Consider the following 19,811-nt stretch of genomic DNA (forward strand, 5'->3'; position numbering starts at 1 on the left):
CCTTCCCTTCCAGCAGAGGCCCCAGGGCCCCCCAGCCTGTGCAGGGAGCTCTAAACTTGGCATTAGAACAGCAAAATTCAAGTTCTGGTTATCTTATTTTTCTTTTAGAAGACCTGGAACAAATCTTTCTGGGACTTGGTTTTCTCATCTATGTAATTAATGAATTCAGCAGCCCCTGTGCTCCCTACCCACAGGGTTGTAGTCCCAATCCTGAGCAGGAGTCTCCATGTGCATCAAGTGCTGGGTCAGCACTGTCCTCTGATAAGAGACCAGCTTGTGTTTGCTCAGAGATAACGCCCAGGGCCTGGAACAGGAAAGGTGAGTCCCAGCCACCTGTCTGCTCAGGGAGCTGCTTCTCTGAGGCTGTGACCCGGTTCACCTCTCTTTCCCGTAGACCTGCCTCTTTCTTGTTGATTATGAAAATAACCACGCGCCTCCCCCATTTTGCCATTTGGGTTTTGCTTGGCTGCTTTAATTCACTCTTTTGTAACATGGGCTTTTTTTTTCTGTTTCTACACTCAGTTGATCTGAAATCAGGTTTCACTGAATGAGCAGAACTTTCCATTCATTTATTTATAAGGGATTTGGATTTTGTTTTTACTGCTCAGAATTCCCCTGATACACTTATTTTACCAATTTTGCATGTGGTTAGAGGGAGGGGCGGGAGAAGGCAATGGCACCCCAAACCAGTACTATTGCCTGGAAAATCCCATGGATGGAGGAGCCTGGTAGGCTGCAGTCCATGGAGTCGCTAAGAGTCAGAAACGACTGAGTGACTTCACTTTCACTCATTGGAAAAGGAAATGGCAACCCACTCCAATGTTCTTGCCTGGAGAATCCCATGGACGGAGAAGCCTGGTAGGCTGCAGTCCATGGGGTCACACAGAGTCAGACACGACTGAAGCGACTTAGCAGCAGTAGCAGCAGAGGGAGGGGCATCATGATACTAACATTCCTTTCCCATAGGTGTGATTCTGCCTTGAAAAACAGTAAGGAGAGAGATGGGGCAGGCCCAGGCTCAAGTCACGCTCAGACCATGTCCATTTTTGGTGCACTTGGCAGTGGAAAGTTTGGGAGGACTCGGATGGGGCCATTAACATGGACCTGGGGTGATTCTGCTAATGGCTGTGAGAAGGATCATGAGACAGTCCCCTACCTCCACCCTTAAATAGAGGTCTGGGGAAAGCTTATTGGAGGCAGATGGCACTGCTCCCCTCTTGGCATAGTTGTCTTTGTGTGTTCTGGGTAGGATGGAGAATGAGGCAACTGTGGAAAACTAGGCAAAGGCAGAGTGTCTGAACTCACAACAGTGTCCCAGTCGCCCTTGCTTAACTGGAAGCAGAGTCTTGCCCAGAGCCCCTTGTGAGCAGTGCAGTGAGACCCCACGCTTGAGGCTGGAACCAGCACCTGTTTCCTCAGAGATAGGAATCTCTTTTTCCACCAAGATTGTGTTTGCTCAGAGATAACACACAGGGTCTGGAACAGGAAAGGTGAGTTCCAGCCACCTGGGGTAGATACAAAAAAAAGAGTTGAAGTCCCTGTGCTTGAGAAACCCAAAACCTTCCAAAGAGATTAAAGCAATCCCCCAAGCATGAAAGAAGTGGCAGCTATTAAAGACAAGTGGATGTGAGGGTGGTGGATGCCTGGGCTCACTCTGGCCTTCTGAACTGGCTGAGGGGAGTGGACCAACGATCCGCTCATCTCCCTTCTGCCCTCTCTGCTTCCTTTCCTTCCTGCTGTGTGTACAGCACTGTGTAAGATCCCAGGTGAGGATGGAAGTATTCTAATAAGGGATCAGCAATTCCTACTGGGCAGTGTCAGTGTGGAGGACTGGGGAGGACTGCTTTAAGGGCCAGGTCATCCTGCCTGATGGGGCAGGACCTGGACTTTCAACATCAGTATCATGGCCAACAAGCCTTGTCCTAGGGCATCCTTCTGGACAGACCACATCCTAACCTCAGCTTCTGTACCCATTCTGTTCCTTCACTTGTGCCTTTGAGTCTGAGTCACTTGCATAGATTCCACCTCCAGGTAGGCATCTTTCATTTGTTATCCCAGTGTCTGATTTGGAAAGACCCCAGACATCACCCCTGAGGCAAACGTTTGGCCCTGGACCCCCTTTCTCACTTGGTTTTGGTTCTGGCAAGTTGCTTCAGTCCACATGGAGTTTACAGGACTTCAGATTAACTGTGGAGACAACTTGTAGACCCAAACTAATTGGAAAAAAAAAAGTGCTTTGTTTATGAGATTTCAGAGGGCTTGATTTTGGTCCCCAGGGACAGTCAGGATTTGCATAAATGGGAAAGAGAAGAGAGTGCATTCTTGGCAGGAGGCAAGGCTTCATCGAGAACTCAGAGATGGGAACGTGCTTCAGGGAGCAATGAACAGACCAGTTTGCTGAAAATATTTATCGAGTGCCTCCTGTGTGTGAGGCACAGAGAAGACACAAAGGAAAGGTAACGAGTGATCCTTGTCCTCAAGGATTCTGCAAGGTTCGATTTCTGAAATCAGAACAGAAAGGCCTGGGGAGAGGCTGAGGAGTGAAGGTGGAGGCGGGAACTGAGGGTGCAGGAAGGCATCGGCTCCCTTAGCACAGATACAGATGACGAAAAAAATGTGTGCTCAGGACATAATCTTAGTAAAGCTGCAGATTACGTTTAAAACAAACATTTACAAAGAGGATTGGCAGGAGGAATGTGGGGGGAGAGGGAGCAGTTCCGCGTCGCAGAGCTTCTGAACTACTGCCATAAATTTAGCAAAAGTGGAGAGAGGATACCAGGGGCCGAGCCCAGATGGATTTTAACAGCAAGCTCTCCAGCCAGCTGATGCTCTGATGTTTGTTATGTTGCTATTGTGTCGGTGACCGTGGCAGCAAAGTCGTCCAGGCCTGTGGAGAGACCTTCCTAGGTTGTGAGCTTTTTGGCTTTTTGAACTTGTGGCAAGAAGTTGCTTTGGTTTCCTCTCCCTGACTACAGAGGAATGTCTGTGGTCTCTGAAATATAGTAACAGCTGACGGAACTCTGCGTCAAATCAGCAGAAAAAAATGACTAATCAGATAGGTGATTGGGCCTTGCATTTGCTGTCCTGAATATAGCTACATTCCGATGGTTTCTCTAAAGGTTTCTCATAATTTGAATTTGCATTTCTAAAGAACTGGTACATCATCACTTCAGGTACAATTAAAAATAGCAAGATACGAAATAAGAGTATAGGTTAACAAGAAAAGGAACATTCATTCATTCAGCAGACATTTTGTTCCGTATTATAGTTAAGTCACTTTGCTACATGCAAAGCCAGTTGCCTATTTATAAGTGCCTCCCTTGTACTATGCTCTTAAATGCGTAAGATCAGGATACTACCCTACTAAGTGAGCAAAGAATTCCAGGTTCAAGTTCTTCCAGTGGAAGACCATCTAATAGAGGGATTTGAGAGAAGGGATTTCTTTAGTGGTCTCTGGTAGCCATTTGGTCTCACCCTCTCTGAACTTTGTGAGGCTACCAAGTTTCATAAGAAAAGGCCCTTGTCCAGGGCTGTGTATGCAGGAGGCCATTAGACCACAAGAATTGGGAGAATAATCTAACCAGCAGGAAACAAAACCCAAGATCAAATCCTGCAGAGTGATGGAAGCGAACTCCCCTGATGAAGCTGGTTCCTTTTACAACAACAAGCAGGGGCCCTGCAGGTTCTCAGCTCGGGCTCAGTGAACTGAATCCAAATTAGCCTACTGCATGGAAAGGTGTGTGCTCAAGAACTGGCCAGGGGAGCCTGAGAGCCAGAATCTGAGGATAGGCAGGTGCCCAGCATGGACATGGTCCTCTGGTTGACTCCAGAAGGCCTTAGAGAGGAAGGTGTGCTGTGGGTTCTATTTGTCTATAATCCTTCTCAACTCCTTTGAGAACCAGACACAATCAAAAGAGGAAGAGTTGGCACAGAATGGGGTTGGAGCCCAGCCTGGGGTTTCTGCATGTGAACTTCCTGGTGGCCCCAAACATAGTGCTCTCCATTGTAGGACTAATCTTTTTTTTTTTTTTTAATTGGGATTTCTACAAAGATGAATCATTTGTTAAAACAGTTCAGGTCCAGAAAGAGTGAGCACTGTGATGCCCCTGGGTTTCTGTTTGGGTAGTGCTTCTGACTCACTCAGAGAATCGGGTCATCTTGTGTACCTCAGTTTCTCCTACCCACGTAAACAGGATGCAACTTGTCAGCTGCAGATCACAAGGTTGTGGGAAACTTAATTAAAGAATGTGTTCATACTTGTGATACCCTTGAGGGGGGCAGGGTTTCTATAGGAGAGATGCATGGCGGTCTGAAAAGTCTTCCTTACAAGTGAAGCACATTTCATTGTTTGTGCTAACGTCTCTTTTCTCCCCTCCCCACTTCAAATCATCTCCATGTAGTCATACACTCCCAAGGATAATATATTAGTAATAATAATAGCTATTATTTATTGACCATAAGGGCTTCCCTTGTGGCTCAGCTGGTAAAGAATCCACCTGCAGTGTGGGAGACCTTGTTTCAATCCCTGGGTTGGGAAGATCCCCTGGAGAAGGGAAAGGCTACCCACTCTAGTATTCTGGCCTGGAGAATTCCATGGGCTGTGTAGTCCACGGGGTCACAAAGAGTCACACGACTGAGCAACTTTCACTTTCATTGACCAACTCTGTGCCAATCACTTTGCTATATATTATCTTGAATTCTTAAAACAGACATGAAAGATAAGTATTATTAATCCCTCTTTATACTTGTGGAAGCTGAGGCCTAGGGAGGTGAATGGAAAGGGAAAAAGTGACCCAGCAATTACGTAAGTAGTGAGCCAGGATCGTGACTCAGGTTCACCCAGCTCCAAGGCCATACACTCTCCACTACACCCCACCAGCTCCTAGCCACTCTTCTCAGACTGCTGAGGGCAGATGAATGGAATCTGCCCAGAGGAGGCAGCTCCTAGTAGAAAGGTGACCGCAGGGTAGTGTTCAGCACAACGTCAGCAGTGCCCACACTCAACCCACAGATGTGGCCGAGGCTGCTAGTGGTGGGCCCAGTGCAGTGTCTTTTCCTTGGTCTTTGGCAGAAATGCCATCTGAGACTGAACCCACCCTTTCTTGTGTAAAAGCCTGCCTGTTCCTAGTTCCTAGCTGTGTGGAGGAGCTCAGGAAAGGAATGAATTATTTCTTGGGGCAGGGTCATCCCTCATCCAGGTCCCTCCACCTTCCTGTACTCTGGGGATCCAGCAAGCCCCCTACATGCCCACCTGATCGCTTGTTCAGAGGGAGGAAGGCAGGTTGGTGACATGGGGCGCCAGGGACTGGGCCTCTGTCCTGCTGCTGCTCGAAGGCCCAGCTTTCTGGCACTGTAGCTTACCTGGAAGCTGTTAACTCTGCCCTAGTTTATTTTACTGCAGGCGTATTTATCCTTTCTGTGATGGCTTTCAGACAATAGGCGTGGTGGCTGATGAGTTGAAACCCGTCTTAATTATGCATTGAAGCAGACTTAAGAAGTGTTATTACTTGCTTAATGATAACAGCTTGCAAAACAGTTTCCAAGGCTCTCAGTATAACCAGGTCCTAATGGTCATACATCTGCTCCTGAAAGGGATTTGCCATTTGGAAATGCAAGTGCTTGGCTCTGACAAATGGCACCCTGACACAATCATTCAAGTGCTCAATGTCCTCTGAATGTCATTGTCTAATGATTGGTATTGATTTTGGTAGCTCTTTCAAAGGCTGGGCTGTCAGCAGCCCCTTTGAGGGGCGATCATAGCCTTTGATTCCTGGGGAGTTGCTGCTGGTTTTATTGATGCTTTGTTAGAACCAGAATTCCCTAGGGTCTATCATTAGCTCTCCAGAGGAGTTTTTATATACACCAGCCAGAATACTTATGAAATTTCTATACTATGTAATCACCATCAGTGTTGTATAAGACTTTCTTTTTCCTACTTGCACTGATCACCACCTTAATATTTAGTTTCTTAGGTAAGGATGCATGAAAAGGCAGAAATTTAGAGCTCATTCTTATATACAAGTAACATTCTATTTTTCCAACTTTCTAGCCTTCTCCCGCAATGATGTATTCCAAATAACATGTTTCTTTCCTGGTATCTAAAGTTTACCTCTTTAAGTAAAAAAATTAATTTTTCAACATTTAAAAATTAGCTGTTAAGATTTTATAGTCTTGGTTTCTTAAATATTACATATCTAGTGTAATTTTTAATTTAATGACTGGAGACATTCACTACCAGAGACTGGGCAGTACTGCTGTCGGTCAATGGTAGTCTGAGGGCAACTGAAACGCGTGGGGTTGGCCCTTTTCCCCTGATAGTTAGAGTGCTTGAGCTCTTACCTCCATCTGCAGGTAAGCAAAGCATTCCCAGAGGTAGACAAGAGAGTGTCGAATGCTACCTTCCCATGCATTACTCCTACCAACCGTGAGCTAAAGTCCAACGTCAGGATGGATAAGAATGTAACTTTTCTCCTATCCCTCAGTAAGTTCCTTCTCCACCTAAGGGTATTAGGATTACCCAGGAGATGTCTCCTCTCTTAATTTATAATTATGAACATAAGTGAGTTGCTTACAATGTAAGAGCTCAATTTAAGTCCCAAAATCCTTCTGTTTTTTTCCCTCGAAAAGTTTTAGTAGAAACTTCAGTAGAAACTTCAGTAGAAGCAAGTTTCTTGTTTCTCTGAATCTTTCGCCTCCTCCACTCTCATTTCTCCCTGCTGCCACATGTTCTGTTGCTTCTAATCCACAGCCTTATTTCTCAAACAGGAGCAAGAACTCGGCCATAGCTCTTCTCTCCTGGAGGAGTTCAGCGCATGGGCTTTGTGACAGCAGCCTACTGCTTACAGGTCCTCTGCATTTACTTCAGAATTCACAGCTTTGCTGTCGATGTGGGGCAGGGCAGGGGGAGGGGGCGGGTGGGGAGGCCGAGCCCCAGCTCTCCTCAACACTGTGGCCTCAACACTGAGCGGAGCTGCCATTTGGGGAAATGCATCCCAGCCTGCCTGGGGACCTGACAGGTTAGAGATCTGTGGTATGGATGAAGTGTCCTTTATTTCCTGGCCTGACTTTGACAGAGCCAGTGCTCTCATTTCTGTTGGTCTCACAGCTGATGGTTTGTGGAACAATGTGAGCTTTCCCCCTCCAGTCTCTGTTTTGGCCCTTCTATGCCACCCCTTGGATGGGCGGTAGATGCCATTATCATAGCAAAGAACTGGCTGCCCAACTTCTGAGCACTTCTGAGGACCCTTTGGTAACCCATTCTCCAACCTTCCATCTGTCATTTAAAAAAATTTTTTTTTTAATTTATTTACTTGGCTGCACTGAGTCTTAGTTGCAGTCTTCAGGATATTCCATCCTTGTTGCAGCATGCAGGATCTTTTTAGTGGCATGCGAACTCTCAGTTGCAGCATGCGGTTGTGGCATGTGGGATCTAGTTACTTGACTAGGATTCAACCCGGGCCCCTGAATTGGGAGCTGAGTCTTAGCCACTGGACCACCAGGGAAGTCCCCTCTTACCTGTCTTTAGAGGACAGAGTCATCTATCTGTACAGTATCCACCTCATTTTCTAACTTGTTTGCACTGCCATTTCTCTCTTTTTACACTGGGAATCTTTTCTGTGAGATAGCTGTAGGCTGGGCCAGATGGGTACGTGGTATCTGCCCACTTTGATTGCCTCTTTTCCTGTCTCATTTTTTCACACCGTTGTTTTCCTCTTCAGCCAAGTGTTTCAGTTTTCTTCACATGCCCTTTCCTACCTTCCCAGTTCCCAGGCCTCCAGTCTCCTTTCCCCTCCACACCCCACTGCCTGTCTGAACATGTATGGCCCAGGCAAGAGTCTGTTCACCTTCCCTACTACTCACCTTTTCCTACAATCTGACTACTCCATGCTCACTCACTTGTGAGCTTTGCATTTTCCAAGAGGAGAGTGAATTATTTGACACATGTATTTGCTTGTGAAATATGTATCTTCTGCAATCAAGGTGTTGTGAAAGGCACCACAGAGGAGTAATGTTTTGAAGATACACCTTTCCAGAAACTCAAAACAGACTGTTGGCTGTTATTTTTTCTGAGAATCTACTAAAACTTTCCGAGGGAAAAAAACAGAAGAATTTTGGGACTTAAATTGAGCTCTTACATTGTAAGCAACTCACTTATGTTCATAATTATAAATTAAGAGAGGAGACATCTCCTGGGTAATCCTAATACCCTTAGGTGGAGAAGGAACTTACTGAGGGATAGGAGAAAAGTTATATTCTTATCCATCCTGACGTTGGACTTTAGCTCACGGTTGGTAGGAGTAATGCATGGGAAGGTAGCATTCGACACTCTCTTGTCTACCTCTGGGAATGCTTTGCTTACCTGCAGATGGAACTGTATATGAAGAATATCAGGTTTCCTTGGGAGGTGGGAGGAGTCTTATAGGAATGAGCAACTCTTATCACTGGTGAAGAAAGGAGCTTTCCTTTCTGTGATGAGAGCCAGGAGCAAAAACTGTGAGAGCAGACCCATGGTGAGCACTGGACCAGGCAGGGACAGGGCCCTGGTCTCCTGCTGCCAGTGGCAGTGAGCTCCAGGACTCCTCCACCCGCGGTGGCAGTGAAGGGTTACAGAGACGGGCTGCTGTCCTGTTGGGCTGTGGAATAAAGAGGCATGTTTGGGAATGGTGGGAACCCATGGGGATCTTAGACTCCCAGCAACAGGTGGAGAATCAGGACTTAAACGTATTACAGTTGTGCCCATAATCGTTTTCCAAGTCATGGTGGATAGAGAAAACTACAATTAGGTAAAGAACAAACGATGTCACTGGTCCTCAAAGAGGTGGTTAGGGAAACAGACACACACGTAATACAGGGGAGTGGACAGAGTTGGGGTGATGAGTAGGGAGAGGAATCATTGCCTGTGAGCTGAGTGTAGGGTTGGCCAACCTTTGTGATCTGAATGGGAAGAGCCGTGTTGAGGCTTCCTTGGAAATCCCTTAAAGTGATTGATAGTGTTTGTTCCTCTTTGTGGCTTAAATGCTTTTGATACTGCTGATGAGGAGATGAGGACTGAACCTTCCTCGTTCACTCTAGCCAGAGGAGATCATTAGTATCCTAGAGTATTTTCTTACTAATTAGTATGGAAACTTTCCCATCTGGTTTTCTCTGGCCAGCACAGAGATAAATGCTAATGACACTAGGGCCTTAAACTTAGCAGAGTTCAGGTAAGACCAGCTGTCTTGGGGGACGGAGCCATGACCACCAGTCAGCGTGCTCTCATTCCATATGATTGGCATCTGCTAGGTGGTGCGGAGTCTAGAAGACCAGTGATGGAGGGGATCATATAGACAACCAGATATGACTTCCATTTTCTCTCACATGAAGAATTTGAGGTCCAGTGAAGATAAAGTGAAAGTGTTACTAGTTCAGTTGTGTCTAACTCTTTGCAAATCCATGGACTGTAGCCTACCAGGCTCCTCTGTCCATGGAATTCTCCAGACAAGAATACTGGTGTGGGTTGCCATTCCTTTCTCCAGGGGCTCTTTCCAACACAGGGATCAAACCTGGGTTTCCTGCATTGCAGGCAGATTCTTAACCATAAAATCTTGCCCAAATTCAGGGTTGCAGAACCAAGGAAAAAACTCAAGTCCTACAGTTGCTGGGTCACTTTTTCACCTCTACTGTGGTGTAGCCTTAGAATACAGTGTTCCCCAGTTAGACAGGGCTATAGCGCTTGACTCAAGAAGAGCCTTCATAGAATATAGAATGAAGTCATGCATTCAGCTTCAATCATCAATAATACTTTAAAGCAGAGAGTAATAGCTTTCTCTTACATCAACCAGACATAGGATAGGATTTAAGACTAACTTGTTCCCATCCCTCCTACTGGTAGAAAACCTTCCCCCTTCTTTCCTCTGGCTCTGCCCTAAAGCACATGCCCACCTTGGATAGGGCAGCATCTTTGTTAGTGTTGAGCCTAGAAGAACACCATGCTAACACTTCTCTTCGGACCATGTCAGGATTTCCTAGATAAGACATGTCTTTGAGCCTTTTCTGTATTTTTCTAATTGCCATTTCTGTGATAGAAGTGAAACTCAAGATGTTTCAGATTAAATCTCATAATCCCTTATTCTTCTTCATACCTAAGAAATCAAGAATAGAGAAGGAAAAGCTAAAATGTATTCCTCTGCCAGCCGATGGGGTCATTGATGACTAACATGGTCAGTGTCTTTAGAAAAACCGACACTAAGAAAATGCATTTGGACAAGTCCTACCCTATAGCACAGGGGGCTACAGCCAATATCCTAAGATAAGCTGTAATGGAAAAGAATATAAAAAAGAATATATATATATATGTATAACTGAATCGCTTTGCTGTATGGCAGAAATTGTCACAACATGGTAAATCAACTGTTTTTCAGTTGCTCATTCCGACTCTTTGAGACTCCATGGACTGCAGCTCACCAAGCTACCCTGTCCTTCACTATCTCTCAGAGTTTGTGCAAACTCATGTTCATTGAGTTGATGATGCCACCCAACCATCTCATCCTCTGTCGTCCCCTTCTTCTCCTGCCTTCAATCTTTGCCAGCATCAGAGTCTTTTCCAGTGAGTCAGCTCTTCGAATCACACAGCCAAAGTATTGGAGCTTCGTCACCAGTCCTTCCAATAAATATTCAGAGTTGATTTCCTTTAGGAATGACTGGTATGATCTCCTTGCTGCTTCAAAAAAAAAAGAAAAGAAAATTTGAGGAGTTAAAAACTCCATTCTAGAGCTTTATAAATGATATGGTTATCGGGTAACTTAAAGACCTTTTGACATTCCTCTGTTCTCCTGTGAGGAACATGGGTCATGTGGTTCACCCTCCTTAGTTCCTTCTGCCAGATGGGTGAAAAATGAGACATTTTGAATCAAATCTCACCACTGAACATATATTAATTCCTTGAGCAAATTCCTTTTCCCACAAATTCCTTTCCTTACACACCTTCTCACAGAAGTATCGGCTCTTCAAACTGGTCAAAAAAGACAGTAAGCACACAGCTCTGATCACCTCACTTCCCCATTCAAAGCAGTTATCAACTGCTGTTCACTATAGCAATTGTTCCCAAAGAGTGGCCCCTGGATCAGCAGCATCAGCATCAACTGGGAGCTTGTTAGAAATGCACAGTCTTGGGCCCACCACAGACCCACTGGGTCAGGAGCTCTGCAGAGGGGACCAGAAAGCTGAGCTTTAACAAGCCCTCCCGCTGATTTTGATACCTGTCTGACAAGCACTGGACCCCAACATTAAGTATTCTCTGGAGCTTGCTGTCAGAGGGACACCCTATTATGGCCCCCAGGCCAACTGTTCAGCCTCTGGTGTGTGTGCACCCCTGTGTGCACTCTGTATTCTGTTACAGAGAAGAGGCTCTTCATTTTCATGCCTTCCTGCCTTTACTCAGGTGGCTCCTTTGCCTGGAATGTTCTCCCCTGCCTTACCCTCTATCTCCCTACCTGATGCTTTACCTAAATGCTTTGCCTGGCTTAAATGCTGGAAGGCGTGTTTCTGATGAGGATGTTCTTTGTTTTTAGAAGCAAAGATGGTCATCTCCAGTTATTCCTGGGCCCTTTAATTAGTCTAATAGAACCCCAGCAACATGGAGGGTTTCTCCAGGCGACAGTGAGTGCACATCCTCTAATCCCCACACAGGCTAGCTAACATGTGCACACTGTTTTCCTTCCAGAAGCCTCCACAGGTATTGTGACAGAAGAGGGGGTGATTCAGTCCAGACCTGATTGGGCATATGGGATACAAAATCCAGTGCTGCTGATGGGAGCTGTGAATGATAATGACGACCTGTGTGTAGATGGCATGAACCTTAATAATTATCTCTTGCAGTGTCTAGCCTCCTAACCTCAATGCATCCTCAGGATGTGAAACTCATCCTGATAACGGAAACACTGGCAAACACTGGTAGCTTTGTAAAAAGTATATACTGTAAATACATAATGTTCTGAGCAATGCACTCACTTCTGCTACGTTTTGTGTGCCAAAATGGCTACCTCCATTACAAAAACTGTGAACAAATTTAAATGGATAACCCTAAACTCTTGGCTAGTCTCTGTAGGACGTGAATCAAAATGGTATCTATCAAGGTGGTCCCTTCTGTCTTGGAGTGTCACTCAGTAGGTCTGTAGCCATCTGGGGGAACCGGGCAACCTCTTCCTGTACCAATGTCTGATAATGACTAGCATGGTAACAGGGTTGTTGTGAAGATTAACTGGATCATAGATTTCCCTGTAAATGGCAAAGTTAGTGTAAATATTAGCTAATATTATTATTTTGACCACCCACTCACTCCCTGCTGCCTCCTCCAAAACCAGAGATCTTACAATTTCACTTGGCAAACTAAAAAATCATTCTTATAGTTATGTCATAAATATTCAGTTAGTCCTGGAATATGATCATAGGTGCCCAGGGCTTCGTTGGAAAGAGCCACTTGCTCTTAGTGAGATGTTGTGATTAGAATGTGGATAGAGTTAGAGCATTAATATTTGGTTCAAAGTGCTGATTTTCCTAGTGTGATCTCAGGCTGATCTCTTTGTTTACAGAATTTTGGGCTCTTTGAATTGGAGGGTGCTGTGGAGGTGAGCTAGTCTAACATTCATACTTTTCAGAAATCCGTACCAGAGCATCCCTGCTGTCATTTGCTCTTGCTTGGACATCTCCAGAGGTGGGTGGGCTCATTATCTCAAAAGTCCCTTCCTTTGTTAGATTCCAGTTGTTGGAACAGTCTTTCAACCTTTGAGCCAAAATTGGCTTTCATTTTACTTCTATTGTTATACATTCTCAAGTCTGACAGAGCACACAGAATGCTGCTCTTCTCAATATGGCAGGGCTTCTTGAAGGCATAATGCACAGCTAGCCAGCTTCTCTCCTTTGAACTAAACACTGCCTGGTCTTGTAAATTTCCTTTATTGTTGATGTAGTTGCCAGAACTGCCTCACAATCCTGGTTCCCTTGTCTGGATGAGGAGTGTACATTTTTATGATGTGATTACTAGGGTAATAATAGCCTGCCAGGAAGCAACTATGTCTTTGATGGTCTCACAATAAGGCAAACTTTCCCCTTTTGCCCACACCCTCACTGCAGTACACAACTGTAGGAATTCAAAAAGAACCCAATGGTAACTGACTCTCTAATCTTCCAAGTCTCCAAGGGCCCAAACAGTGCATTGGCCTATCGGGCAGCCTAATACTGTCAGTTAGTGGATTCAGTTGTGGTAGTTCCTATTGATTATCTCTTTATCCAAAGTTATAGAATTCTCCTCAGTAATCCTGTAGAAATGTTTAAGCAGCAGACAGAGTAGGAATTTGGATATAGTGATTTCACACATTCCCAGACAGATCTACTTTCAAATAGGGCTCTTCCACTTCAACAATTTACATCTCTGAGCCTCTGTTTTCTCATGTGTAAAATCAGGATGATTATTCCTACCTCACAAAGTGAGGGCTGAGTGTATTGATATTTCTAAAACAGTGCCTGGCTCACAGGAGGGGCTCATGTGTACACTCTGATGTTCTTAGCACATGGACATCTCTTGAGGTTTCGATCCTCCTTCCTCCAAAGCAGCCCAGGTAAGTGTTTAAAGACATTCTGGTGTAGTGCTAAGAGTACCGATGGCTCTGAAGCAAGGGGTGGCAAAATTCTCTTTGTGAAAGCCCAGACTCCCAGGTGCCTCAGTTGGTAAAGAATCTGCCTGCAATGCAGGAGACTTATGTTTGATCCCTGGTTCAGGAAGATCCCCTGGAGAAGGAAATGGCTACCCACTGCAGTATTCTTTCCTGGGAAATGCCATGGACAGAGGAGCCTGGTGGGCTACAGTCCACAGGATCACAAAAAGTCAGACATAACTGAGCGAGTAAACCACCGCCACCACCAGAAGTAATTAGTTTAAATTTGCATTTAAATAGTCACATGTGTCCAGTGACCAGTAGCAAGCTAGAAGCTTGTGAATTAGAATTGTGGCAAAAAGAAAAGGCTAAGCCCAGTCAGTGGATTCAGGGACAGACTAATGAGCAGTATGGAAAAGATTCAAGTTTTCCTGTAGGAAAACAGCAAGAACAGAAATGTGGAGAATCTGAAGACAGCCAACAGCTGAACCCTTGTACACGGTGGTCATTTTAGCCTTTGTAGGTCATGCACCCTCTGGTACAACCACTCAGCTCTGCTGTTGTAGTGCCAAAGAACCACAGATAATATGTAAATGAAATGTGGCTGGGTTGCAATAAAGCTTTATGTACAAAAACAGGTGGCAGGCTGGGTTTGACTGTAGGCCACAGGTGGTCAACTCCTGATCTAAAGTTCTATCTTTCTTTTCTCTTTCCTTTTTTCCCCGGTTTTATTTCCTTTCCTTTTCCTCTTCTTTAATTTCTATCTTCCTTCCTTTCTCTCTCTCTGTAAGAACATTTAACTTAAGATCTACCCTCTTTAACAAACTGTGAGCAATGCTGTGAACAATAACACAATACTGTCAGCTATAGTCACAGTGTTGAACAGCAGATCTCTACAACTTTGTAAGTTACTCATCTTGCATAACTGAAATTTTATACCTGTAGAACAGCAATTCCATTTCTCCCTCCTCCCAGCCCCTGGCAACCACCATACTACTCTCTTCTGTGAATCTGGCTATTTTATGTATCTCATTTAACTGGAATCATGCAATATTTGTTCTTCTATGACCATCTTATTTCTCTCAATATAACGTCCTCAAGGCTTATCCATGTTGTTGTCAACAGCTGGAGGTCAAGTTTTTCTTTTGGCATATAGCAGGCATTCCTTCTTTTTGGAGGTGCCACCTTTTCCTTATGCAGTCGTCCATTGCTGGACATTTAGGTTGTTTCCATATCTTCAGCGTTACTCTTCTGAGTAATGCTGCAGTGAACGTGGAAGTACAAACCTCTCTTTGGGATCCTGACTTTAATGCTTTTGGATGAATACCCAGAAGTAGGATTGCTGGATCATATGGTGGTTCAATTTGTAATTTGGGGGGGAGCCTCCTATACTGTTTTCCATAGCAGCCATACCATTTTATATTCCCTCCAAAAATGTGCAAGGTTCCAGTTTTTTCACATCCTTGCCAACATTTGTTCTTTTGCTTTTTTGGTAATAGACTCTAGGTGGCTAGAGTCTTATTTTCTCATCTCAGCTCCTGGGACCTGTTTCTATTGCTTTCATCTTTCCAAGAGCACCCCTCTCCTGTCCTCTGGGCCTCTAGGATTCCCTTTGGGCTTACTGGGCACACACTTTGACAACCTGCTGGCAGATGTGCTTCAAATAATTGTAGGTCCTAGAGGGGCAAGATCTCTATCCTTGAGAAAGGAGAGGGAGTATATATAAAACCTTCAGAGGAGACTCATTGGACATTTCATCATCACTGGGGGCAAAGTACCTATTTCCTTTATTTCCATCCATATCATCTCCTAGGTATGCAAGAGCCTTGTGTGTGATTCCACAACTGTCCATGCTCTTGCTTTGTACCACTTAGCTCAACTACAATTACTTGTGTGATAGTCAGTTTACCATCTCCTCTCCTCCATCTCTATGAAGGGCCATGTCTGAATTTCTGTCCCTGCTGTACTCTTGATATTCAGTAGAGTGACCCATGCAAGGTACACACTCAACAAATACCTGCCCTTCAACCGATCCATAGACGTTTTTCAGACCACATTTGCCAGACTTCCTCTTCCTAGCACTGTAGAGAAAAGTTTGACTTTCAACTATTAATTTGTTAATGAACTCCAGGCCTAAAAACAAGACCTAAGGACATGTTATTGGAGAAGGAAATGGAAACTCACTCCAGTATTCTTGCCTGGAGAATTCCCATGGACAGAGGAGCCTGGTGGGTTACAGTCCATAGGGTAACAAAGAGTTGGACATGACTAAAGTGACTTAACACACACACACATGTACAAGGATGTGTTATAGGCAGGGCCTTGACTGAAGGCCTGACATCTCAGACTCAGATGCTTTATTGGTAGCTATCACTGACACATCTTCTCTATCTATTTACACACTGCAGGGATTTCTTTGAAGGGAAACTTAAGGAACTGTTCCTTTGAAACTTGGGAATGGTGATTCACTCAGTATTTTCTTCCTGGGAGAAAGGATCTTTTAGAATTTTTATACACGGTGTACCTTTTTTTGATCCTTAAATTGGGATTTTGTGCACTAAGTTTTGGAGGGCTTTTCCTTTGGTAAACATGAACAGCAGCAGAAGACAGTTAAGTGCTGCATCTGTGTTCACAAACCAAGCACGAAAGTGTGGTCATCTGAGCAGCCTCTCAGTGGACAGAGCTGACTGACTTTCACAAGGCAGGCAGGCAAAGTTCATTAACAGGCTTCTGGGAGAGTTTCCAGGGCTCAGCCCAGGATGCCATCTCGCTTAATCCCCTAGGGAATTAAAAAAAGACGGGTGATTCATAGGTTACCCAGTCGGGGTAAATGAAGCAGGAGGAAGAGGGTGGGTAAGTGGGAGCAAGGGATGGATGAGGTGGCTCTTTGCCAGTGACTCTGCTGTTGCAGCTGCATGGTGCCCTCTCAGTGGTGGTCTCAGTGGAGGGCACCCTTCTTCCCTACTGCAGCCATGCTGAATGTCCATTCAGTACTCCACAGCCCTTGTTACCATAATTTGGCTGAATAACTCCCCTCCCCACTTTGCCCCACGAATTCTTGAAGGTTTCAACAGTTTCAGGGTAGTTTCCTCCTCGTCTCCCTTTCCCTTTGTTTAGGTGCTCATCTGCCTTTCCCTTTGTCGTGGATCGAATAGGGGTCACCCCAAAGATGTGTCTCTGGAACCTGCAAAGTTGACTTCATTGGAAAAAAAGATCTTTGCAGATACAAAGATTCAAGATCATCTTGGACTTAGAGTGGGTGCTAGGTCCACTGACAGGTGTCCTCAAAAGAGAGAAGGACACAGACTCAAAAAGGAAAAGGTCATATGAACTCAGAGGCAGGAATTAGAGCCATAGAGCCCCAAGCCAAGCAGTGCCATCAAGTGCCCCCGGTGGAGACATGGAATGGATTTTCCTCCAGAGCCTCCAGCAGGAACCAACCCTGTCCACACCTTGACTTTGAACTTCTGGCTTCCACAATTGTGAGATAATACATTTCTGTTTTTTTTTTTTTTTTTTGGCAGGAATAGAAACTTTATTTATTTGTATGAGCAGCTGCCATTTATATGTCAGCCACTTCACCTGGGGGAAGCAAGTCACTTTGGAGTAGATTAGGGGAAAATGTGAGACCAAAAAATGGTCAGCACCTGGAAACTTCTGTTGGTGTCTTTTTTTTTTTTTTTAATTTTATTTTATTTTTAAAATTTACATAATTGTATTAGTTTTGCCAAATATCAAAATGAATCTGCCACAGGTATACATGTGTTCCCCATCCTGAACCCTCCTCCCTCCTCCCTCCCCATACCATCTCTCTGGGTCGTCCCAGTGCACTAGCCCCAAGCATCCAGTATTGTTCATCGAACCTGGACTGGCAACTCGTTTCTTACATGATATTTTACATGTTTCAATGTCATCCTCCCAAATCTTCCCACCCTCTCCCTCTCCCACAGAGTCCATAAGACTGTTCTATACATCAGTGTCTCTTTTGCTGTCTCGTACACAGGGTTATTGTTACCATCTTTCTAAACTCCATTTCTGTAGTTTTAAGCCACCCAGGTTGTGGTAATTTGTTGTGGCAGCCGTAGGAAGTTCTCACAAGTAATGATGTGAGTGTGGTTTGGAAAAGACCTGAGCATATCAACCCCACCTTGTTATCTTTTCAGCAGCATTGTCCAGGGCAGCCAGGGCTTGGAAGTGTTGAGGAAAATAGTGCTGGGTCATGTGCTGTTACCCAACAGTGCTATGGTTGTCCTCTCCTAAAGCTGAGGGTGTCTGTGGCAGATAGCACCTCCCTTATCCTTATCAACTGGGAAAATGAGAGAATAACTATAGAGCTCTGTGACCACCCAGCTGGCTGGGGAGGGTAGAAAGGGCAGTCTGGTCATGAGCCTTTCATATCTCTCTCTGCTCCCCCTTTGCTTCTTAGGATATAAGCGGGAAGAACACAAGGCCTTCATCCACAGCAGCTGCCCTCACTGAGACTGCAAACGCAGTTCATTTTCTAAATGATGGACTCCTCCATAAACGGGCAAAGTAAAGCAACACCCAGAGCAGGAGAAAAAAAAAATTCTCTCCTCCTCAGCACGCTGTTTGGTCTTTGCTTCTCCCAGGCACAAGCCCTTTGGCTTGATGTCAGATCAGTGTGGCTAGAAGCATTAACTGGGTGAAGCAGAGTGTGAGTACCAGGCACGTGCTGCTGAGATAATCTGGGGAACCACAAAGGGACCAAAGTAGGGGGTGGCTCGCTTTCGCTGTTTGGCTTTCTATCATTTAAAAATGTTGGGAGTTCCTTCTGATATTGATGTGCAAGAATTTTCATTTGTCCTACTGGCTAAAAAAAGAAGTCTCATTTAACAATAGATTTTTGGTAGTCACTAAATGGTCGAGTGCTATAGCCTCAACTAAGGCATTTCTGTGTAACTATAAATATTTGTGCCATTTGTAGTTACTTCACATTCATTTCATTTGAGTCTCCCAATAGCCCATGAGATGAGGGCTGCTGCTGCTAAGTCGCTTCAGGCGTGTCCGACTCTGTGCGACCCCGTAAACGGCAGCCCACCAGGCTCCCCCGTCCCTGGGATTCTCCAGGCAAGAACACTGCAGTGGGTTGCCATTCCCTTCTCCAGTGCATGAAAGTGAAAAGTGAAAGTGAAGTCACTCAGTTGTGTCCGACCCTCAGAGACCCCATGGACTGCAGTTTTCCAGGCTCCTCCGTCCACGGGATTTTCCAGGCAAGAGTGCTGGAGTGGGGTGCCATTGCCTTCTCCGATGAGATGAGTAGAGCAAAGATTATTGAGAAAACATGAGGTTCATGAGGTGAAGATGATGTAGGAGGACAGCAGGGGAATAGTAGGGAATTCCAAGCTTGGGAGGAGTGTGGGTTGGGGGGATGAGTGTAAAAGGATCTGGAACTGTGACGAAATCTTCCTGGCTGCGGAGTAGGGTGTATGGATGAATGATACAGTTGAAGACACTGTCACTAGAAGAGGTTTCTGGCATGGCCTAAGTGATTAGAAATACGAACCAAGTGGGAAAAAAAATCAGGGAGGCGTATAGTTTATGAGCAGAGATCCCCTCTGGAGCTTGAATGTTCAACCAGTGGTGGATTTTGGTAATACTGTGTTTCCTCACACCAGTGATTCCCCAGCTTAAAGAGGCTTCATGATAATACAGCCAGTGAACTCTGTCCTCTGCAATATACAGGAGAGGCTGCCACAGTAGTGAGTGGTTGCACACTGGGTCTGGCTGTTGGGTAGGTCCTCTTGCATGAGGTGGCATGTGGGGAAATTGGCTCTTTCGGGCACTGGGAGATCTGGCTGGTTCATGTGACCGTTGGGTTGTTATCCGGCTGCGCCCAACCTTGAGAGGAGGGACTTGGCACCTCCGCGATCCCCAGCGGGAGGCCCATCCTCAGCTAGTCTGACACATCACATTTGCTTTTTGATTTACACACATAAAATGAATCTCCCCAACGACCCTCTCCCCAGAGCCTCATCAATTAGAACTGCTTTTGTCCTTAGCCTCCTTTTGTTGATCAGCTTGGAAATTCGTTAGGAGGGAAAAGAAAGAGAAGTTGTCTTTGTGGGCAGTGGTGCTGGAGAGCTGGCTTCTAATGAAAGAGCCCTGAATGGTGCAATTGTGCGGCTGTTTATATAGTTTTTATTTTAATTTGCATCCGTA

General features: G+C 45.2%; 1 long non-coding RNA gene across 2 annotated transcripts in view; it reads left to right on the plus strand.

Moving 5' to 3' along the window:
• The window catches only part of LOC138989990 (uncharacterized), a 35,402-nt gene continuing 15,591 nt past the window's right edge, over window positions 1-19,811 (plus strand). Inside the window, exon 1 of one of the 2 annotated variants that reach the window (XR_011466182.1) lies at window positions 1-318. This is a non-coding gene — a long non-coding RNA (uncharacterized lncRNA). Of the gene's footprint in view, window positions 319-2,351; window positions 2,457-19,811 lie in introns of those variants that run through there. The other variant, XR_011466181.1, reaches the window with a different exon arrangement.

This window comes from Bos mutus, chromosome 11 (assembly GCF_027580195.1).
Source record: "Bos mutus isolate GX-2022 chromosome 11, NWIPB_WYAK_1.1, whole genome shotgun sequence".
In the NCBI taxonomy this organism is placed as follows: Eukaryota; Metazoa; Chordata; class Mammalia; order Artiodactyla; family Bovidae; genus Bos; species Bos mutus.